This window comes from Stomoxys calcitrans, chromosome 1 (genome assembly GCF_963082655.1).
Source record: "Stomoxys calcitrans chromosome 1, idStoCalc2.1, whole genome shotgun sequence".
Classification (NCBI taxonomy): Eukaryota; Metazoa; Arthropoda; class Insecta; order Diptera; family Muscidae; genus Stomoxys; species Stomoxys calcitrans.
This window is the reverse complement of record NC_081552.1, coordinates 15,522,232-15,547,089: the sequence shown is the minus strand read 5'-3', so window position 1 is coordinate 15,547,089 and position 24,858 is coordinate 15,522,232. Positions and strand designations below refer to the sequence as shown.

Below are 24,858 nucleotides of genomic sequence, written 5' to 3'. Positions count from 1 at the left end.
CAAATGCTGTCCACGGTGGAGGGTATATAAGATTCGGCCCGGCCGAACTTAGCACGCTCTTACTTAAATATTTCATGTTCTGTTACATATTGAAAAGATCCTGATATAGCTCCCATATAAAGCGGTCTCTAGATTATCCTTGTTCGGTTTGCAGACGCTTTAATTGTTGCTAGTTTGGTATATAGAATAAATGTATGCCTTTCAACTAAATTTATTTTGTATACATTTTAAGCAGAATCCAAGGTGGTGGGTTCCGTTTTACTTGTTCCTGTCTTATGGCAACCCATATGAACCTGTTTCGTATACTCATACATGTTGCCTTGGGTTGTGTTTACGTTGCATCGAACAACACTTGTTGCTTGAAAACCGACAAAATTCCCAACTCGTGCCCAACAAGCCAGTGAGAGTTGAAACAATTGAGAAACGAAACACACACGCATGAGTTCGAGAGCGAGAGACAAGTGTATGCAATGGAGACCATTGAGTGGGAGTGATACGACAAGCATGGAAAGAACGCGTAAAAACCAAACAAAAATAAATTTTTCTATTTGAAAACACAGAAAACGAAAATGAATTTAGTGTTGCACTGAAAGAGCGAACGCGTGTATGGCGAAATAGGCGGGTGTGGAATATTAATTATTTTTTTTTAAATTGTATTGTCAAAATGAAAAATTGCTAGTGATGCGTCAAAAGAAATATATGTGAATTTATAATAAAAAAAAAATAATGGAAAAATATTTAAACAAAAAAAAATTAAATTTAAGTGAAAACAAAAAATAAATTAAGTAAAAAGAAATATCTGAAAAAAATTAGAAAAAAAATACCGAAAAATCATTTAAGTGAATATTCTCACAAGCAAATTGTATATGCAAACAGTATGTATATGCAATAAAAGGTAAACTCTTAATAATTTATATAAAATGATAAGAACATTAGTTTTTACATACACAACTATAAAAATTAAATGCCTTGAAAATATTTCCATTTAAAAAACTAACAAAAATTTTTATAATAACTATAAAAACTCCCCATTTTGATTTTTTAGTGCTTTAAGAATTAAGATTTAATTTATTGAATTTATATTTATTAAGCAAAATATGTCAAAGCTTTATTTATAAATATCATAAAACGTTTTTATGCGTCTCGACGAATTTCTTTGCCTTGTTTTGTATAGAGAGCAAAAAAGATCAAAAAGTTGTATGCGTGAGTGTTTGCAATGTGTCTGCCAAAGATTTCAATGATTTTATTAATGGGGCTTATGAATAAAAAACAACGAACAAAAACCCAAACTCAAACAAGTCCTCAGACATACACATCGACAACACAGATATTCAGATGCGGAAACGGAACTCTAAGAGTCAGTTTACGAGGGCCCATAGAAATACCGCGACAACAAAGTGTGGAAAATAAAAATTGGAACAGCGTTTTCTTTTAAAAGAAATTTTTTCACCAAGATTTCCACAGTATAGAAACGAAAAAAAATTAAAGAAATAAATGTAAAATATATTGAAATAAAATTTTGACCAAAATTTATAAAGAAATAAAATTTTGTACAGAAATTAATTTTTTTTAGCAATGAAATTTGGCCAATTGTAAAATAGATAAAATGTTTTTCTATAGCAAGATTTACTTTAAAGTTAAAATTCGGTCGAAATTTTTTATTAAATAAAAAGCGTGCTTAGTTCGGCCGAGCCGAATATTGGTAACCCACCACCATGGATTCTGCTAAAATATGGTAGCTATATCTGATCATAGACCTATTTGGACCGTACTTGGCACAGTTGTGCCAAATCCGACAAAAATTGCGGCTTCCAGGGGCTCAAGAAGTCAAATCGGGAGATCGGTTTATATGGGAGCTAAATCAGGTTCTTTACCGTTTTGGACCGCATGCAAAATTTGAGGCTTCCAGGGGCTCATGGAGTCACATCGGTTGATCGGTTTATATGGGAGCTATAACAGGTTCTTGACCGATTTAGACCGTATATGACGCAGTTGCTAGAAGTCATAACCGAACACTGTGTGCAAAAGCTCAGCCAAGTCGGATGAAAATTGAGGCTTCCAGGGGCTCAAGGATTAAAATCCGGAGATCGGTTTATACATGAGCTATATCAGCCAAATTGGATGAAAATTGAGTTTTACAGGGTCTCAAGAATTAAACTCGCGAGATCGGTTTATATGGGCGCTATATCCGGTTATATACCAATTCAAACCGTACTAGGCATAGTTAGAAGTCATAACAGAACACTATATGCAAAAGTTCAGCCAAATCGGATGAAAATTTAAGCTTCTAGGGGCTCAAGAAGTACTTGGCTTAGATTTTGGAAGTCATAACATAACACCGCACGCAAAATTTTAGCCAAATCGGACAGAATATGTGGCTTCCAGGGGATTAAGAAGTCAAAGCGGGAGATCGGTTTATATGGGAGCTATATCTTAATCTTAACCCATTTGCAATCCCCAACGACCTACAACAATATTAAGTATCTGTGAAAAATTTCAAGGGGATTGGTTTACGCGTTCGACCACTATCGTGATTTCGACAGACGGACTGACCGACATGGTTAGATCGACTCATAATGTCGAGACGATCAAAAATATATATATTTTATGGGGTCCTAGATCAATATTTCGAGGTGTTGCAATCGGAATGACTAGATTAGTATACTCCCATCCTATGGTGGTGGGTATAAAAAAATTATAGATAGATTCACCTGTCATAAAGGCAAACCTATGATAATACTATTGTAGTAAAAATGTGATAAGTTCTGCCGGGACAAATCACCATAGATTCCGCAAAACAAATTCCACAAATTTCTGAAAATAAGGCACAAATTAAAGATTCAAGGGGCCGTTGAAGACTAATCGGGAAATCGTTTTAAATCTGAGCTTTATCTGGTTATTGACAGATTTGGAACATACTTGGCACATTTGTTGAAAGTCAAATAATAATTGTGGCTTTCAGGTTTCTCAAGTAATTAAATCGAGAGATCAGGTTATGAACCGATTTGGACTATACTTGACATAGTTGTTGAAAGTCAGCACAAAACACTTCATACAAAAATTCAGCCAAATCGGATAAGACTTGCGCTCTGTAGTGGCTCAAAAAGTCAAGAATCAAGATCGGTTTATATCACAGCTATATCAAACCATTAACCGATTAAAACCATACTCAGCGCAGTTGTTGAATTCGTAACGAAAAACCTTATGCAACAAAAAATTTCAGCAAAATCGGAAGGGAATTGCGCCCTCGAGAGGCTCAACAAGCATAACCGAGAGATCAGTCTCAATGGGAGCTATATCAAGATCGGTGTATATGGCGGCTATACCTAAACATGGACCGATGTTACTTACACTAATATGAAGTATTCAGCTTTATTCCCTCGAAAGTTAGCAGCTTTCGATATAGCTGCCATATAAGTTCAAATTGGTCTATAACCTGATATAGCTCCCATATACATCGATCTCCCAACTTGAATTTTTGAGCCCCTGGAAGCTGCAATTTTTGTCCGATTTGGATGAAATTTAGAAGATATTGTTCTGTTATGACTTCCAACAACTGCGCCGATTCCGTTCGAAATCGGTCTATAACCTGATATAGTTCCCATATTAACCGATCTCCCAAATCTGTCTATAACCTGTTATAGCTCCCATATAAACCGATCTGCCGATTTGAATTCTTTAGTCCTCACAAGCCTCAATTTTTGTCCGATTTGGCTGAAATTTTGCATGAAGTGTGTTGTTATAACTTTCAAGTACTGTACCAAATAAAGTCCAAATCGGTCTATAACCTGATATAGCTCCCATAGAAAACGATCTCCCGATTTGACTTCATGAGCCCCTGGAAGCAGCAGCTTTTGTCCGAATTAGATAAAATTTTGCACAAAGTGTTTTGTTATGACTTCCAACAACCTTATACCTTCTAACAGTCCATAGGTTTGGTTAGGTTAGGTTAAAAAGACGATGCGTATATCAATCCACCTAATTCCACTATAGACATTAACCTAAGCCAGTAATCGGCTTGTTGTGAGATCTAAATACTAAAACCAAACTCGAAAAGAAACTCTAAGTGCGGAATTCTGTGCTGCTAAAAAAATCCATGCATTCTTTCTATACCACGACCCTAAGTAGGTTCATGTCTGGTATTATACCTAAATACCGTTGTCTATGAGCCGCGAAAGCCAGGAATGACATAAAAAATGCTCCAACGTCTCATCCTCTTCCCCACATACCCTTCACTACATGCCATCACCTTCCACTCACCAAACTTTATATAGTCAATGTTGAGGTCCATGGGGCTTGAAATATGGTCACCTCGAGTATGTAAAACGGTCACTTATGAACCGGTCGCCTTGTTTTTTTTACCATAGAGCGTACGACTCTACTAAAAACATGCTTAAATGTTTAGTATATTCATAACGGTATATGAGTATTGCCACAGCCGCTGAAAAATGTTTTCCTGTGTTCTCGGCGGCGAGATTTGTGTCCGGGCTTTCGGGTGCGATAGGCGGACAAACTATTCTGTGCACCGCGGTGGCACCCATGATTTAGAGTTATGTCTTTCAATATTTCTGTCATGGAGAGACAGCAAAACTCTCATTACCAAATAACCAGAAAGGTAAGTTCATTCAAAAACTAATAACTACTTATTTTTAGGCATCATTTCTAATTACTTTTACATGGCGATGTCCTAGGAGGAAAGTCCTACCCCACAAGCATACCAATGGTTCACAAATAAGCATTTTTGCCTAAGCATACAAGTTGTCAATAAATAATGACATATTATCTTAGTTGAATGTTTACTACTTAGACTCGAACATGTTCGCGCCTTTCCACACCACCATGTTTTCAAACTTTACCTTTATTGCGTCCGAGAGTTGAACCAGACGCTTTACGCATTCATCCTTTCAATATTTGCTAACACAAAAGCTAACTTTAATTCTATTTCATCAAAGATGGCCATACTTTTGTGTTTTTTAGACATATTCTATTTATAGACACAATGTTTTAACATATGGTAGTGATATTTTTTTTAATTTTTTATTTCTTTAAAATTACACCCACAGCATGCCGAACAATCAACGGATTTGTGGGGAGGTAGAACATATATTTTATATTATTGTATTAACGACACAGTATGTACCTCCTAGTGCTACTAAGTGGTGTGGCTTTGCGCCAAGCCATTCGGACTCGCCAATAAAATGGAGGTCCCTTATCATTGAGCTTAATCTTGTAAAGAACAGCACTCGTGGGTATGAGATAATTTTGCCCGCAGTTTCTTAATGACATTTTTATACCCTCCACCATAAGATGGGGGGTATACTGATTTCGTCATTCTGATTGTAACTACTCGAAATATTCGTCGGAGACCCCATAAAGTATATATATTCTTGTTCGTCGTGACATTTTATGTCGATCTAGCCATGTCCGTCCGTCTGTCCGTCCGTCTGTCTGTCGAAAGCACGCTAACTTCCGAAGGAGTAAAGCTAGCCGCTTAAAATTTTGCACAAATACTTCTTATTAGTGTAGGTCGGTTGGTATTGTAAATGGGCCATATCAGTCCATGTTTTGATAAAGCTGCCATATAAACCGATTTTGGGTCTTGACTTCTTGAGCCTATAGAGTGCGCAATTCTTATCCGATTGAAATGAAATTTTGCACGACGTGTTTTGTTATGATATCCAACAACTGTGCCAAGTATGGTTCAAATCGGTCCATAACCTGATATAGCTGCCATATAAACCGATCTGGGGTCTTGATTTCTTGAGCCTCTAGAGTGCGCAATTCCTATCCGATTGGAATGAAATTTTGCACGACGTGTTTTGTTATGATATCCAACAACTGTGCCAAGTATGGTTCAAATCGGTCCATAACCTTATATAGCTGTCATACAAACCGATCTTGGGTCTTGACTTCTTGAGCCTCTATAGGGCGCAATTCTTATCCAATTTGAATGAATTTTGGCACGTAGTATTTTGTCATGATATCCAACAACTCAACAAAATCGGTTCATAACCTGATATAGCTGTCATATAAACAGATCTGGGGACTTGACTTCTTGAGCTTCTAGAGGGCGCAATTCCTATCCGATTTGGCTGAAATTTTGCATGACGGTTCATAACCTGATATAGCTGCCATATAAACCGATCTGGGATCTTGACTTCTTGACCCCTAGAGGTCGCAATTATTATCTGATTTGCCTGAAATTTTGTACGACGGATTCTCTCATGACCATTAACATACGTGTTTATTATGGTCTGAATGGGTCTATAGGCCGATACAGCTCCCATATAAATCGATCTCTCTATTTTACTTCTTGAACCCACAAAGGGCGCAATTCTTATTCGAATTGGCTGACATTTTACACAGGTCTCCAACATAAATATAATTTTATTGTGGTCCAAACCGGACCATATCTTGATATCGCTCTAATAGCAAAGCAAATCTTTTCTTTTATCCTTTTTTTTGCCTAAGAAGAGATGCCGGGAAAAGAACTCGACAAATGCGATCCATGGTGGAGGGTATATAAGATTCGGCCCGGCCGAACTTAGCACGCTTTTACTTGTTACTAATATAAAGGTTATAATAATGATTTTTTTTCTATTATTACAATTAAGTGCTTATTCTTGAGCTTCAGTGAATGTAGTATGTAATGAAATTTGTACTACCGATAACACAGATGGTATTCCAGTTGATAACTCGTTATATTTTAGCAGCTAGTAAATCTACGGATAATGAGTTATCAATTATTTTGCATGCCAAATATAATGACGTGTACTTACCAAGTTTTTGCTTGGACATAGTGGAACCTTATACGATGGGGCTTCACCGAACTTTACGCATATATAGGGAGTGCAGCTTTTTTGCCAGGAATTCTACTTTTTGAGATTTTCCAACGGTGACGCTGGGTATGACCTGCTTCTGTCCTCTATCTACTCTCTTATCACATGTAGCTTAGTAACCATAGTGGCTGCCTTATAGTTAATCTCTATATCCATGGATCGGACCTCAAAAACCCTAGTTGGCAAAACAACATTGTCCCATGTTGCACTAACACTTCATCACAGTCCACCACATTAGCGAAGCGTAACCCAGCGAGAAAAGGCGGCGACTTCGAGGCTTGATATCATTGCATGCCTTGCATCCGTGAGGCCTGTCTTCAAATTCCATGTTTATATGTTTTTAACATTGGGTGACATTCCCAGGTTAATACCAAAGAGCGTAAGAAAGATAAGAGCTGGCGTTAGAGGGCAATACGTGATGACGAGTGACAAAATTTAAAGACACAACATATTTGAATTGCTTACGATATTTCGTTTTTCCTTTATTGCAACTTTCGGTTGCAAAGAAACAAAGCAAAATACGAAAAAATGTTCGAACGAATGCTCGAATCAAAACAGAATAACCCGAAAATGTTGCAGCCCTCAATGTAAATCCAATTGGAATACACTAAAAATGTTTTGTCTTAACGCGAGTTATTTTACGGTACGGGGAAGACAAAGCAGAAACCCTCTCTTGTATTATCTTACGCTCTTTGGTTAATACTAGCCATTCACGGTAAATAGATAGCGTCACTCACATGTGCTTCAAAAATGTATAGGATACTTCGGCAGGAATACATAAAAAAGTTAGAGGCATCCCTTGTCAAACTTTTAGATGTTGCAAGGTAGTCCTCTTGGAAGCTTCATTTCAGAAGGCATGCGGTCCCTCTAATAGAAATCCTTGCAGCGCTATTATCAGGACTGATTTAAGCAGGCTTACTTATGTCCCACGGGGAAGTTAGTATTGGATTAATTACGTTCCTGTAGAGCCAGAAATTAAGCCCTTTTTCACCCAACATCCCGCATACAAAGTGCCCAACATCTGTGTGCCTTTTCTGTACGCACCTTGATGTGACATTTCCAGTTATATTTCCTATCCAAGTTCACATGGTTTTGATTTTGTCGAAAATCGAAATCATTCTGTTGAGAAAGCGTGGCAAAAAAATCGACCAATCTTTGTCTTTAAAAGTTTTGCTTTAATTTAATGGCATATTGAAGTAATATATAATAAAAGGACACCCACAGCCCTTTAAATGCAGGGCCCTTCTCTCTTTACCCTCCTTTGGAAATATTTAAATATATATTTTTTATTTGATTTAGCGATTGAGCGTTCTTCTTTGATGCGATCACATTTAGAGATGAAAGGAAAACTGCCAGCACAAAGTTATGCAAACAAGCGCATACACACAGAGACGTATACATACATAAATGAATACATGTGCTTTCATTTGATTCCCTTACACTGCCTCACTCACATTCATGTCATTTACATTCATAATTAATACGCTCTATTTTTACGTTTAACACAAAAACCGTTCAAAAAAAGAACAAACACACTATACCACACAAATACATGCGTGCACTCTCTCTCTCTCTCTCTCTGTTTATGGCCAACATGCAGTGAAAGCACTTGGGCATGTATGAGTTCGTTTATTATTTACACGCCGGAAATGGCATCCTAACGGTATTATTGTACATGAAGGCAAGTTTAAAATTAAAACAACAGCAACAGAACTACTACTTTTACACTACTAATATTACAAAGACCCTTTCCACGTTGACTATACACAAACACAACACAGACTTATACACATACATACTACCATGTGCTTTTTGCTCCTCAACCAACAAACACGCGGTCGATGGCTAACAACTACTTGTGCATGTGCATCAGGGCTTTATGGAAACCTAAGAGGGGGGATGGTCTGGGAAACCATCAAAAACAAACAGAAATGAAAAGGAAAGAAAGAAAGCTGGTTGAAATACTCCAGCAAAAAAAAACACGAAAGAAATTTAAAAGCCCTCACTAGGGTTGGTGGGGTCGAATAATTAGCAGCCTAGATAGAAGATCTTTTTGAAAAATTTAAAAAAAAATGTATGGAAACAAAAAATTTACAAAAATCTCAATGGCATCAAAATTATAACAAAATTTACAAAAAGTTTGAAATTTATATACAATATATATATGAAAAAATTTGTGTTTGTTTGTATGTATGTTTATATGTTTGTATATTTGTTTGTTTGTGGGTTTGCTAATTTGTTTGTTTCGTATGGACTCAAAAACGGCTGAACCTATTTCTTTCAAAATTACACAGATTTTGGGGAGTGGTCCGGAAGGAGCAATAGGTGTCATAATTTTTTCATATCTCAAGGAAGGCGGACCCTCTCCCTACCCTAAAGTTCCACCCAAAAATAAGAGTGGGCCGATCGGGGCAATATGGGACTCAAATGAAATGTATTTAGGAGTAGAATACAAATTTGATATCAAAATATGGGTCCAAGTACCTAGGGGACTGCCCCGACCGCAAAACCCCTTCAAATAGGCATATTGGGATAATGACAATATGAGTCTCGAATGAAAGGTATTCGGGAGTAGATTACGAATATGGTCAGGAAGGAGGAATAGTCTATACAATTAGTTGATACTGGAAGGGGCCGTTACCTCAAAAACACAACCCAAAATCAAGGTTAACGGATCGGGACAATATGGGTGTCAAATGAATGGTATTGGAGTATATAATTCGAATATGGTAGTAAAAAGTGGGTGCAAAGAACCCAGGGGCACTCCAACCCCAAAAGTTCCCCAAACAGACATATTGGATATTGGGGTGTAGATTACGAATATGACATACAAAATTAGGTCCAAGTAATTTGGGGGTCGTCCCACCCCCAATTGTTCATATTAGCTTATCATGGCTATGTGAGATTCAAATGCAAGGTAATTCGGAGTAGATTATGAGTATGATATACAAATTTGTGTCCAAATATCCAGGAAGAGCTTTATCTTCTAAAAGCGCTTCAAATAGGTAATAGGTCATTTAACACAATGGGGGACCAATTAGTAGATATCCTTAAGTGGATTGCGATATTATAATTTGTGCTGTAGTGGCAGAAGAGTTGTAGCGCACAACCTTCCTATGGATGGCCCCACCAAATGGCTGTATATCAGGCTGTGGCTTACGAATCTGATAACTTTATTGTGATATATATCTAGAGGACCACCTCACCCCAAAACAGTCGATCAATCATAATGACCCAACAGGATAGTGTGTGATTTAATTTATTTTGGTACAATAGGCAATGTCGGCCGCCTTGATCCAAAAATTATGACGATTTGTTTGGCGTCATTGGCCACGGTTGCCACCACAGTAACATCAGGGATATAAAAATTGAAATTAAAACTTCACACATATCAGTGAGTGCAGCCCGATTCATGTTTTTTAAGCTAAATGATAAGGGGCCTCCTTTTTATAGCCTCCTTTTGGAGGGAAGTTTTACATGGCATAGTACCTCACAAAAGTTGGCAGCATTAGGAGGGGAAAACCACCGCTGAAAATTTTTTTTGATGGTCTCGACAGCATTCGAACCCAGGCGTTCAGCATCAAAGGCGGACATGGGAACCTCTGCACTGCGGTGACCACAGCAGGGATATAACTCACATATAAATCAGTTTTTTCCGATTAAAATTTTAGCTCATCGACAAGGTATCTTTCTTTCCTAGGCAAACGACGTGACGCTGGGCAACGCTTTTTTGTTCAAAAGTATTATAAGCGCAGTTACCAAGAAGTGTCGCCACCAATAGTGTGGGGATGAAAATCACAAAATTTATTCTAGTCCTAGTGTAAATGAAGGCTAGCCTAAACATTGCGGCTTGTAGGGCTCAAGAAGTCAAATCGGCCGATCGATTTATATGGGTGCTATATCAGGTTAAAGACCGGTTTGGACCGTACTTGGCACAGTTGTTAGAAGTCATAGCAGAAGACAATGTGCAACATTTCAGCCAAATCAGATGAAAATTGAGGCTTCCAGGGCTCAAGAAGTCAAATCGGGCGATCGATTTATATGGGTGCTATATCAGGTTATAGACCGATTGGGATCGTACTTGGCACAGTTGTTAGAAGTCATACCGGAACACTTCAGCCAAATCGGACAAAAATTGCGGCTTCCAGAGGCTCACAAATCAAATCGGAAAATCCGTTTTTACGGGAGCTATATTCCCCATTTGCAATCCCCAACAACATACATCAATACTAAGTATCTGTGCAAAAGTTAAAGCGGCTAGCTTTATGCGTTCGTGATTTCGACAGACGGACGGGCGGACATGGCTAGTTTGGCTCAGAATGTCGAGACGATCATGAATATATTTACTTAATGGGGTCCTTCATCAAAATTTTGAGGTGTTACAAAAGGAATGACTAGATTAGTATACACCCCCATCCAATGGTGGTGGGTTTAAAAATCAATTTGTGTTTGTTTCTCGGTCTGTTCGTGTGTTCGTTATAGACCAAACGGCTGAACCAATTTTCTTCAAATTTTCACAGATGGTACATAATGATCCCGTGGTGGAAATAGGGTACTTAATTTTTTGATATCGAAAGGGGGGCCTTTTGATTTAGATATAGCTGATATATATGTATATCGCCCAATGTTTACATCTGGAGCTACTGCAAGCGCATTTATTGACCAATCTTGCCTAAACTGTGTACAACACTTTTCTCATCAACTACCACAATATCAGAGAAGTTTGCTCCAAATCGGTTTAGATTTAGATATAGCTCCCATATATATGTTCGTCCGATTTTCGGAAATATTGCTATAAAGTGCTCATTTGTAAACCGATTGTCTAGAAATTTGGCAAGAAGGATTTTCTTATGACTCTCGATATTACTGATGAATTTCATAGAAATCGGTTCAGATTCAGATATAGCTGTCATAAATGTATATCACCCGATTTTCACTCCAAGAGCCACTGCAAGCGCATTTATTGACCAATCTTGCCAAAATTTTGCACAAAGCTTTCCTTAACGACTCCCACAATATCTGAGAAGGTTGCTCGAAATCGGAGTATCGAAAATGAAACAAACGGAACATGATACTCAAAATAAAGAAAATGTTGACATGATTGTGTACGATTAGTAAAATTTAAAAAAAATTGCGGAAAGATCTGTTTCATAGAAATATTTTTGTGTCTTACAAATCTTTTAATAAATTTAAAATACCATCCATTCTATCGCTAAAGGCTTTAAAAGAAAATTTAGTTAGGAGGGGAGGCAGCAGGAGCTGCAGCACGCTTGTTAAATGCTCATGTAGTCGGTAGTGTTAAACACCCAACACAAAGAGGAAAAAAAGGATTCTATTTATTAACGCGGTGTATGTGAAGTCATTGTACATGTGTAAATGTACAATGTATTGGAGAGGCAAAACATGGCGAGTAAGAGAGAGTGAGAGAGAGAGAAGCAGCGAAGAATAGTGCTAGTGAGAGCATGAGTCTGTGGGGATGCACATAGTGTGCTAGTAAGCATGACTATGTGCCATTCTGCATAAGAATGCCCCTTTAATGGATGCAAGTGATGCTGATGATGATGGGAATGGTGATAATGACGATTGGTTGCTTTGAACATAAAGGCGACTTTGGATTTTGATGCTGATGATGTTGTTATGCATGCCACAGGGGGTTGGGGTTGCTTGCTGTTCAACGAGGGGTAGTCTATAAAAACTTTCAATGCAAAACAAAATTAGGCCAAAGTTTAAGAGCCATGTAATGTGTAACCAATTTAATGACAAATTATTTGCATGGCTGCATAAGGATTTCAAAATAAAAATCAAAAACCGGAATATCGGTCTATATTTTAATATTTTAATATCGTACGATCTTTACTAAATATCGTTCGATCTTTGAGTCAGATAGCGGGAGGCTTGAACCAACTCACTGATACACATTTCAGCGAAATCGGCTAATAACTAAAGCTATTATGGCCTTCATATGGTATATATGGTATATATGACAGCTATATCTAAATAGAGTCCGATCTGAACCATATTTGGGTCGGATGTCGGGAGGCTTAAAACAACTTACTGTTTCGAATTTCAGCCAAAATCATGTGATAAAAGCAGCTTTTATGAGCTCAGACCTTTAACCGGCAAATCGGTTTATATAGCAGTTATATCTAAATATAGTCCGATCTAAACCATATTTGTGTCGGATGTCAGGAGGCTTAAAACAATTCACTGTTTCAAATTTCAGCGAAATCGGGAAACAAATGCAGCTTTTATGGGTTCCATGCCTTTAATAGGCAGCTATATCTAAATATAGTCCGATCTGAACCATATTAAGACTAGATGTCGGGAGACTTAAAACTACTAACTGTTTCAAATTTTTGCAAAATCGGATAATAAATAAAGCTTTTATGTGCTTCAGACCCATTATCGGCAGTTCGGTCTATATTGCAGCTATATCTATTGGGTTGCCCAAAAAGTAATTGCGGATTTTTTAAAAGAAAGTAAATGCATTTTTAATAAAACTTGAATGAATTTTAATCAAATATACTTTTTTTACACTTTTTTTCTAAAGCAAGCTAAAAGTAACACCTGATAACTGACAGAAGAAAGAATGCAATTACAGAGTCACAAGCCGTTGAAAAAATTTGTCAACGCCGACTATATGAAAAATCCGCAATTACTTTTTGGGCAACCCAATAAATATAGTCTGATCTAAACCATATTTAAGTCGTATGTTGGGAGGCTCAAAACAACGAAATCGGATAATAAATAAAGATTTTATGGTCTTCAGACCCTTTATCGGCAGATCGGTTTAAATGGCAGATAAATGTAAATATAGCCCGATCTAAACCATATTAAAGTCGGATATTTGGAGTCTTGAAACAACTCACTGTTTCAAATTTCAACGAAGTTGGGTAGTAAATAAAGCTTTTATGGGCTTCATCGGCAGATCGGTCTATATCGCAGCTATATTTAAATATAGTCCGATGTGAACCATATTTGTGTGGATGTCGAGAGGTTAAAAAAACTCACTGTTTCAAATTTAGCTAAATCGGGTTATAAATAAAGCTTTTTTTGGGCTTCAGACCCATATCGGCTGATCGGTCTATATAGCTATACAGTAATATGTTCTGATTTGGCCCATTCAATAACTTAACCTGCATGCAGCAAAAACTCGTATTTTTCCCAAATTTCAGCTCAATACCTCAATTTTTGAAGGCTGTAGAATGATTGCAACAGACGGACGGACAGACACACGGACATCGTTAATTCGTCTTAGAATTCTACGAAGATCCGAATTATATATACTTAATAGGATCGGAAATGGATATTTCGATGTGCTGCGAACGGAATGACTAAATTAATATACCCCCTTCCTATGGTGGCGGATATAAAAACATTTATTAAAACAAGTAAAAGCGTGCTAAGTTCGGCCGACCAGAATCTTGGGAACCCACCACCATAGATTCTGCTAGAAATTTATACGAACTAAATTTAATTGAGGGGCATACTTTTATTCTGCATACCATAATTCTGTCAAACCATCGAAAATTACAGTTTCTAGGAACCGAACAAGGATGATGGAAAGACTGGTTTACATGAGAGCTATATCAGGTTATAGACTGATTTGGAACGTATTTGGCACAGTTGTTGGAAGTCGTAAAGAACACCACATGCAAAATTTCAGCCAAATCGGACAAAAATTGCGGCTTGTAACGACTCAAGAAGTCAGTTCGGAATAGGAGCTATATCAAATTATTTTCGAGAGGAGAGTCACTATGAGGAGTCAGATGGCACTGGCTCTTAATCAAATACTGAGTGCCAATGATGGCGCCAATACCTCGAGATGACAAGGCGAGTTATTGGCGCCTTCAAATAACCAATGGCCAAGATCAGCGTCTGTTCCCAGGTTAGGGGAGGCGAGCGTTGGGTTTTGGAGCATGCGGCTCGCCACAACGAGGAATACAACCCCACAAATCCCATGCGGTTGGGGCGCTGGGCCAGAAACCCGCTCCGGAAAACTGAGAATTACTATGAGAAACAGAGGAATAGTAAAGACGGACCCCCCCAACGTTGACGACCCACGCAAATTAAAAATGGACCATGATTTGCGGATCTGCACCTGGAATGCCCGCACTCTTTATAGAGAAGGTGCAGTATATGCTCTGGCGGATGTATTAAAGAAACACAAGGCAGGTATTACCGCCTTACAAGAAGTGCGGTGGACTGGGAATGGCGTCACTACAACACCAAACGGTGACGAACTATACTATAGCTGTCATACCACGAGGCATGAATTTGGCTGTGGATTTGTGGTTAGTCGGAGACTGAAACACCTTGTCTCCAGCTTTGCTCCGCCTGATGAGAGGCTAGCCACAATCCGCATAAAAGCCAAATTCTTCAACATCAGCCTTATTCGTGCCCATGCCCCAATGGAAGACAAGGACGAGCAGACCAAGGAAATTTTATAAGAGTGCCTAGAGAAAGAATATGACCGCTGTCCCGCCCATTATATTAAAATCGTTCTGGGAGATTTTTATGTGTAGATAAGGAAGGAAGACATTTTTGGTCCAACAGTCAGAAAGTTTAGCCTCCACGAGATGATGTCCAATAATGGATTAAGGCTGATAGATTTCGCCGCGGTAAAAAACATGGTAGTTAGTACCACCAGATTTCAACATAAAAATAATCACAAAGCCACATGGCTGTCATCCGATCCAAACACGATAAACCAAATTGATCACGTTGTGTTCTACCATTCATCCAGCGTCAGTGTCATTCATCCAAATGTACGATCGATCCGTATAGCGAAAATATATGGGAGCTATATCATGTTCTTGACCGATTTAAACCGTACTTGGCACAGTTGTTGCGAGTCAAATCGGATGCCAATTGCGGCTTCCAGGGGCTCAAGAAGTCAAATCGGGAGATTGGTTTATGTGGGATCTACATCAGGTTATAGGGCGATTTAAATCGTACTTGGCGTAGTTGTTGAAAGTCAAAATAGAACACTATGTGCAAAATTTCAGCCAAATCGGACAAAAATTGCAGCTTCCAGGGGCTCAGGAAGTCAAATCTGGAGGCCGGTTTATATGGGAGCTATATTAGGTTATAGACCGATTTGAACCGTGCTTGGCTCCGTTGTTAAGATTCATAACAGAATACTATGTGCAAAATTTCTGCTAAATCGGATGAATATTAAGGCTTCTAGGGGCTCACGAAGTCAAATCGAGAGATTGGTTTATATGGGAGCTATATCAGGTTCTTGGCCGATGACCATACCTAGCACAGTAGTTAAAAGTCATAACAGAACACTATGTTAAAAATTTTAGCCAAATCGGACAAAAATTGAGGCTTTCATGGGCTCAAGAAGTCAAATCGGGAGATCGGTTTATATGGGAGCTATGTCCAAATCTGAACCGATATGGCCCATTTGCAATCCCCAACTACCGACATCAATATAAAGTATCTGTGAAACATTTCAAGCGGCTAGCTCTACGCTAGTCCAACCCCAATCATAGGGTTAGTCCAACTTGGCTAACCCTATGATTTCTCCTGTTTCTAGACACATTAAAAAAAATGGTTGCAGGCCTTTGGGAAAAATTTGGAAACTTTTCTATTTATTCATGGACATTTGTCCTACTTTGCTAAACCTATAATTTTTCCTAATTGTACAGGCTTTAAGCTCTCTAAAAAGTGATCATAGACCTTAAGTCTCAGTTTTCTAAACATAATTTAAAATTTTTCCGATTTGTCACAACAAATTTTTATCTAAATTCACCGCCTGGTTTGCATTTTCATTTATTTATATCACCTTTTAGGATAGACAAATTCAAACTTATCCAAACTTTCAATACAAAAAAAAAAACTTTTCACATAAAAAACGAATCCCTACGGGTTTTTTAATTCATTTCAATTTGGTATACAACAGTGACCCCTTTTTTGGGGGTACGTATGAATGGACATGCAATGTACCACAGCATTCTTGTTTTAGTCTATGCCAGTCTGTCTGAGAGTGGCTAGACACAAAGCTTTTGTTAACATCCCCTCGCAACAGAAAGCTGATTGTGTGCGTTGGTTTGTACGTATTTATGCTGTAGGGTGTTTGGGGTTTGTTTTGGAGTGTTGAGCGTAAGAACAAGAAGAAGAGTGTCTTTAAGTGAGTGTAAGCTTCATGATGCTGTTGTAAGCACATTATTCTTTAAAAGCTATCTCTATGTGTGTATGTTTGTGTGTGTGTGTGTGTGTGTGTGTGGTGGAGTGTCTTTGAGTTTATAAGTGGGTGTGTCAGTTTGTGCCCACAAAGAAGCCGGCATGTGCCCGGCTTTTGATGTTGTTTGTTCTTATATTCCTTTTTACTCTGCTGGCAGTATTCTCTCATTCTCTTCCTCTCATCCTCTTGCTCTCTTTTGCTGCTTGTCTGTAACCTTTGTGTGTGTGTGTGAATAATAAAATAACGCCAGTAACACAATGACAACAGCTGCTTTGACTTCCATGATGTTGATGATGATGATGACAACGGCAGCGTACGACTACTCCATTTTCCCTAAATAGGTTTCGAATAGCAGTACTCGAAGATATTTATGGCCCACTTTCGTCCTACTGCCAAATCCTTTGGCCATTTTCAACAAAGGCCTGTGTCTGTTTAACACAAACTTGTGTTTACATGAACATTTAACAATATCAACGCTCTTTGTGTTTGTTATAGCTGTTTGTATGGATATGTGTGTGTGTGTGTGTGTGTAAATTCTCTTTGTAATGTTAAAACATGGCAGCAGGAAAATCACTAAAACTACTGAAGGCTCGGGTATGTGGGAGGCTGTGGAGATTACGATGGTTATACTCGTATGGCAACAACGAGTACCAGAACACAGCCTGAGAACCTTTTGAGGCAATCACAAAGGCAACGATAACAAAAAGCAACACCGACAATAGCAGCAGCACCACCAAATACACTTTTACCCCATTCTCTGGGAATGCTACAAAACAATCTTTTATGGATGCCGCCTCCGAACGAATGCCCGACCGACCTGCAACCCAATGTTAAAGCCACAGAAAGCAAACAAAGCTAATAAAACAGAGCCAACAACCAAGTTAACAACTAAATCCTTTATAAATGGGTGAGCTTTGGGTAAATGTAGGTGTGCGATATCCTAGCATTCTCGGTGCTCTACATCTGCATGGAAAAAAGGGGGAGAGCCTCGCCAAGCTTAAAAGAACACTTTTATATGATGTTGGCAAATGGTTGATGCCCCGACATACCCGCTTGGGGAATGGGATAATACTAAGCATTATCTTTCCTCCACCCAATATAATTCCCGTTAGTATAGTGGCTAGCTAGCATACACCACTCCACATCACACCATAAACTCTCTTGCGTTGATTTTGACCACAGATCCTTAGTGTGTTTAACTAGTTGTTGCCATAGCGCAAGCGGGAAATATGCTTTTAAAAACAGCAATTTAAGGTACAAACATCAAAGCTAAAGGAATTCTTTTCGTTGTATGTAAATTGTGGTGTTGTATTTGCTAGTACTTAACAATGTTGTAGATGTTGTCGTTCTTATTGTATTGCCCTATTTGTGTGTGAGCGTTTGTAGTAGATGCTAGAGGTTCAGGTTAGGAGAAAACTAAGGCCTTTTAGTAAAGATAATAAAATAAAACAAGTAAAAGCGTGCTAAGTTCGGCCGGGCCGAATCTTATATACCCTCCACCATGGATCGCATTTGTCGAGTTCTTTTCCCGGCATCTCTTCTTAGGCAAAAAAAAGGATATAAGAAAAGATGTGCTCTGCTATTAGAGCGATATTAAGATATGGTCCGGTTTGGACCACAATTAATTTATATTTATGTTGGAGACCTGTGTAAAATGTCAGCCAATTCGAATAAGAATTGCGCTCTTTGTGGGCTCAAGAAGTAAAATAGAGAGATCGATTTATATGGGAGCTGTATCGGACTATAGACCGATTCAGACCATAATAAACACGTATGTTAATGGTCATGAGAGAATCCGTCGTACAAAATTTCAGGCAAATCGGATAATAATTGCGACCTCTAGAGGGTAAAGAAGTCAAGATCCCAGATCGGTTTATATGGCAGCTAAATCAGGTTGTGAACCGACTTGTACTTTATTTGACATAGTTGTTGAAAGTAACAATTAAAAACGTCTTGCGAAATTTCAGCCGAATCGGATAGGAATTGCGCCATCTAAAAGCTCAAGAAGTCAAGTCCCCAGATCTGTTTATATCAGGTTATGAACCGATTTGAACCATATTTGGCACAGTTGTTGGATATCGTAACAAAAAACGTCGTGCAAAATTTCATTCCAATCGGATAAGAATTGCGCACTCTAGAGGCTCAAGAAGTCAAGACCCAAGATCGGTTTATATGACAGCTATATAAGGTTATGAACCGATTTGAACCATACCTGGCACAGTTGTTGGATATCATAACAAAATACTTCGTGCAAAATTTCATTCCAATCGGAAAAGAATTGCGCACTCTAGAGGCTCAAGAAGTCAAGACCCCAGATCGGTTTATATGGCAGCTATATAAGGTTATAGACCGATTTGAATCATACTTGACACAGTTGTTGGATATCATAACAAAACACGTCGTGCAAAATTTCATTCCAATCGGATAACAATTACGCACTCTAGAGGCTCAAGAAATCAAGACCCAAGATCGAGTTATATGACAGCTATATAAGGTTATGGACCGATTTGAACCATACCTGGCACAGTTGTTGGATATCATAATGAAACACGTCGTGCAAAATTTCATTCGAATCGGATAAGAATTGCGCACTCTAGAGGCTCAAGAAGTCAAGACCCAAGATCGGTTTATATGGCAGCTATATAAGGTTATAAACCGATTTGAACCATACTTGGCACAGTTGTTGGATATCATAACAAAACACGTCGTGCAAAATTTCATCCCAATCGGATAAGAATTGCGCACTCTAGAGGCTCAAGAAGTCAAGACCCAAGATCGGTTTATATGGCAGCTATATCAAAACATGGACCGATATGGCCCATTTACAATACCAACCGACCTACACTTATAAGAAGTATTTGTGCAAAATTTCAAGCGGCTAGCTTTACTCATTCGGAAGTTAGCGTGCTTTCGACAGACAGACGGACGGACGGACAGACGGACGGACATGGCTAGATCGACATAAAATTTCACGACGATCAAGAATATATATACTTTATGGGGTCTCAGACGAATATTTCGAGTAGTTACAAACAGAATGACGAAATTAGTATACCCCCCATCTTATGGTGGAGGGTATAAAAATGTTGAGCACTGGATATTCCTTCAATAATAGTTGCCACAATAATCATTATCCATTTAAGACTTCAGTATAAAACTTACGGCCTAATCCACTAAATTTGTTTTTTTTTATACCCTCCATTTTAAACTAATATCGTCATTCCGTTTGTAAAGCATGGAAATATTCATCTGAGATCCAACAAAGTATATATGGATATTTTGTGTGCTCTCATATTGTACCCTAAAAATAAAAATTTGGTAACCAATTTCCGGATGGGGTACCTAGGGGGCCGCCCAATTCTAAAACCTCTGATATCCAATTTTTGGACCAAGTGTTAGGGGGACCACCCCAAACCCCAAAACACCCCTTAATCGGACATATTTACCGACCATGGCAATACGGGGCTCAAATGAAAGGTATTTACGAGTAGAATACGAATCTAGTATCTAAATGTGGGTCCACGTTTCTGGAGGTCCACCCATCCCCAAAACACCCCCAAAACAGGACTTATTTACTGACCATGGGAATATGGGGCTTAAATAAAAGGTATTTGTGTGTAGAATTCGAATCTGATATCGAAATATGCGATCAAGTGTTTGGGGGCCGTTTCTCCTCAAAACCATTCCCCAAGGGGACAATATGGGGCTCAAATGAAAGGTCTTTGGGAGTAAAGCACGAATCTGATTCCAATATTCGGGAAAAGTGTCTATGGGGCCACCCCACCCCCACAACACCACCCACATAGAGCGTAACTGAAAAGTATTGGTACCCACTTTCGGGACCAATTTTCTGGGGGTCTACCCCTTTCCCAAAATACCCCACAAACAGCAATTTGTTTACTGACCATCACAATATGGGGCTCAAATAAAGGTATTTGGGAGTAGAATACGAATTTGACCATGTATTTAGGGCATCAACCATTCCCCAAAACACCCCCCAAAGAATAAAAATTTTTCGACCATGCCAATATGTGGCTCAAATGTATTAGGTATTTGAGATTAGAAAACGAAGTTGATAACCTATATTGTCTTATTATGTCTTATGTCTTTTAAATTCAATATTAGGTAAAAATTATGTCAAATATTGCGCAGTTTTCGATAAATCGAACACCATTTATCTCCTAAACCAATTTTTTAAAAAAAATCTGAAATAGGAATTTTTGGCCATAACTAACCTAATGAAAAAAGTTTCACTAAAAAAATCATAAAAAAATTTTTTGCTTGGGAGTTTATGGGTTAAAAAATACTACTTACATATATTCCGTTCTCCATTCGCATGCAAAAATATATATTTTTACCAAGGCCCCTTTTTTCGGGTCACAAAATATTACAAGACAACTTCCAACACACATCCCCAACAGCCACTCAATCGAGATTTCAAAACACAACAATGGAAAAAAGGCCACTCAGACTTTTTTCCAGCAGCAAGGAGTGAGTGCGAGTAAGGAACTCATTTGGTGTTATTGTTGTAGAAAAAAGGCCTTAGAAATTCCGCCGCCGGATATATTCTATATGATTGCATTTATTCGAACATATTTTTGTAAGCTTATGAATTCTCTTTGATGTGTGCTTTGAAATTGCTGTCGTTGTCGCAGTTGCTATAGCATTATAATGCTAACATTAAACACTCACACACAGAGTAGCAACCGCGCTGCAGTGATTGCATGGCGATGAGAGCGCCCTCTTCACAACATCAGAACAGTTTTAACACAGAACATCACAGCAGCTTCATCATCATCATCGTCATCTCCATCTTCATAATCACCAATACAGTTCTCATGCTTTCATCTTTTATCACACAAGGTCTACTCACTCTCACACACACCTTGTTCAACCCACACTTTTTAAAAAGAAACAAGAGCGTCATCATCATCATAGTAATCGTATTTATAAACATCATCACAAGCTTTTGCTTCACCGTATTAAGGGGTTTCTTCAATTTTTTCTGATTTGTTTTTGCCATGTTGTATTTCTCTGTGTCATAGTGTTCTACAAAGTTCACTTGAATATGCAAACATCTTTGTTAGTGTTGTTGTTGCTGTTGTCGACTCTCTCCCAGGTTGTTGCCGGTCGTTGTGTGATTTTTTTCCCCCACTTTTCATTTGACGTATGTTTTGTGGCCATGTGACCGTGTACAACCTTCGCCACTGTTGTTTGCGTGAGTTAGGCTGGCTGTGGGTTTGGGTGTAGCGCACTTTTTGGTGTTATTTGAATTTTTCTTGTTTTGTGACTTTGTCACAAAGACACACTCCAATTCTTCAAAGAGAAAAATTCTTCTCTTTTCATTCTCCCCCTTTCCCCGCAGAACACACAAACACACACTTCAAAGCCCCTGCTGGTTGGGTGGCTTAGGTTGTTGTAGGTGTTTTATGATTTCCCTCCAAAACTGTTTTTGTCACAGCACGAAGAAAGAGTAAGAAACAAGTAAAAGCGTGCTAAGTTCGGCCGGGCCGAATCTTATATACCCTCCACCATGGATCGCATTTGTCGAACTCTCTTCCCGGCATCTCTTCTTAGGCAAAAAAGAATATAAGAAAAGATTTGCTCTGCTATTAGAGCGATATCAAGATATGGTTCGGTTTGGACCACAATTAAATTATATGTTGGAGACCTGTGTAAAATGTCAACCAATTCGAATAAGAATTACATTGTAAAGTAGAGAGATCGATTTATATGGGAACTGTATTGGGCTATAGACCGATTAAGACCATAATAAACACGTATGTTGATGGTCATGAGATGATCCGTCGCACAAAATTTCAGACAAATCGGATAATAATTGCGACCTCTAGAGGCTCAAGAAGTCAAGATCCAAGATCGTTTTATATAGCAGCTATATCAGGTTATGAACCGATTTGAACCTTATTTGGCACAGTTGTTGAAAGTAAGAATAAAAGACGTCATTCCAAATTTCATTCAAATCGGATAAGAATTGCGCACTCTAGAGGCTCAAGAAGTCAAGACCCAAGGTCGGTTTATATGGCAGCTATATCAGGTTATGGACCGATTTGAAGCATACTTACCACAGTTGTTGGATATCATAACAAAACACGTCGTGCAAAATTTCATTCCAATCGGATAAGAATTGCGCACTCTAGAGGCTCAATAAGTCAAGACCCAAGATCGGTTTATATGGCAGCTATATCAAAACATGGACCGATATGGCCCATTTACAATACCAACCGACCTACACTAAAAAGAAGTATTTGTGCAAAATTTTAAGCGGGTAGATTTACTCCTTCGGAAGTTAGCGTGCTTTCGACAGACAGACGGACGGACGGACGGACGGACGGACAGACGGACGGACGGACAGACGGACGGACATGGCTAGATCGACATAAAATGTCGCGACGATCAAGAATATATATACTTTATGGGGTCTCACACGAATATTTCGAGTAGTTACAATCAGAATGACGAAATTAGTATACCCCCCATCTTATGGTGGAGGGTATAAAAATATGAAAGTATATAAAATCCAGTATGGAAAGGCAAAAGTCGGGCTGAGCCGACTACATAATACCCTACTCACCGAGTCTACGTACACACTACTTTTAATACATGAAACCTATGTTAAAATCTAGACAGACTATTGAAATATTGAATAAAACCTTGTAAGATTTTCTTAAGATAGGACCTAAATTGTGGTTAATACAGCGTTAAAGGGCCATATCAAATAAAAAGATATATATGGGAGCTATATCTAAATCTGGACTAACTTTGATGAAGTTTAGCACTTGTACTAGGACGTCATATAAAACACTTCAAGCTAAATTTTTTTAAGATCGGACCAAAATAGTGGCTACTACAGCTTTGAAAGTCCATATCGGATGAAAGTTTTATATGGGAGCTTTATCAAAATTTTAACCGATTTTTATAAAATTTTGGGTACGTATTGGGACGTTTAATAAAACATCTCATGCTGTGGAATGATCGGGACTTAATTGTGGCTACTACAGCCTTAGCTATATCTAAATCTAGTAAAAGTAAAAGAAGGCGCAGCGGAGCGGGCCCGGTCCAGCTAGTCTGACCTGGCCTGGCCTCTGGCCTCCCCATCCCCCAAAAGTCCCACGAAGGGCCTATTTACCAATTAAGACAATATGGATATGAAATCGCAGGTATTTAAAAGTAGAGTAAGAATCTGATATAAACATTTATTCCCCAAAACCCCCAGCAGGGCTTATTTACTAATTGGAACAATATAGATATCAAATGAAATGTGTTTGGAAGTTGAGTACACATTTATTATAAGAACTTGGTCCAAGGTGTCTACGGAGCCTCCCCAACCCCTTAAACGGGCATGAATGTCCAACGTCACAAAATGGGTATCAAATGAAAGGTCTTTGAGAGTTGACTACGAATCTGGTATACATATTTAGGATATAGTTTGGGACCTGAAGGCCACCGTAGTCCAGAGGTTAGTATGTCTGACAATGACGCTGAACGCCTGGGTTCGAATCCTGGCGAGAACATCAGAAAAAATGTTCAGTAGTGCTTATCGCCTCGTAATGCTGGCGACATTTCTGAGGTACTGTACCATTCGGTATGACAGCTACGTATAAACTTCTCCACAAAGAGGTGTCGCATTGCGGCACGCCGTTCGGGCTCTGCTATGAAAATGAGGTCCTTTATCATTGAGCTTAAACTTGAATCAGAGAGCACACATTCATATGTTAGAAGTTTGTCTCTGTCCCTTAATGGAATATTCATGGGCAATATTTGCAATTCTTTATCTGGGACCGGCCCACCCTCTAAATACCCTTTAAT

At 38.6% G+C, this 24,858-nt stretch overlaps 1 protein-coding gene across 1 annotated transcript in view; it reads left to right on the top strand.

Annotated features, from left to right (window-relative positions):
- The first annotated feature begins 588 nt into the window (after positions 1 to 588).
- Positions 589 to 24,858, top strand: part of LOC106093005 (reversion-inducing cysteine-rich protein with Kazal motifs) — a 235,544-nt gene continuing 211,274 nt past the window's right edge. Inside the window, exon 1 of the mRNA XM_059370770.1 lies at positions 589 to 895. The gene's annotated coding sequence lies outside the window, so the exon portion shown is untranslated. The remainder of the gene's footprint in view (positions 896 to 24,858) is intronic.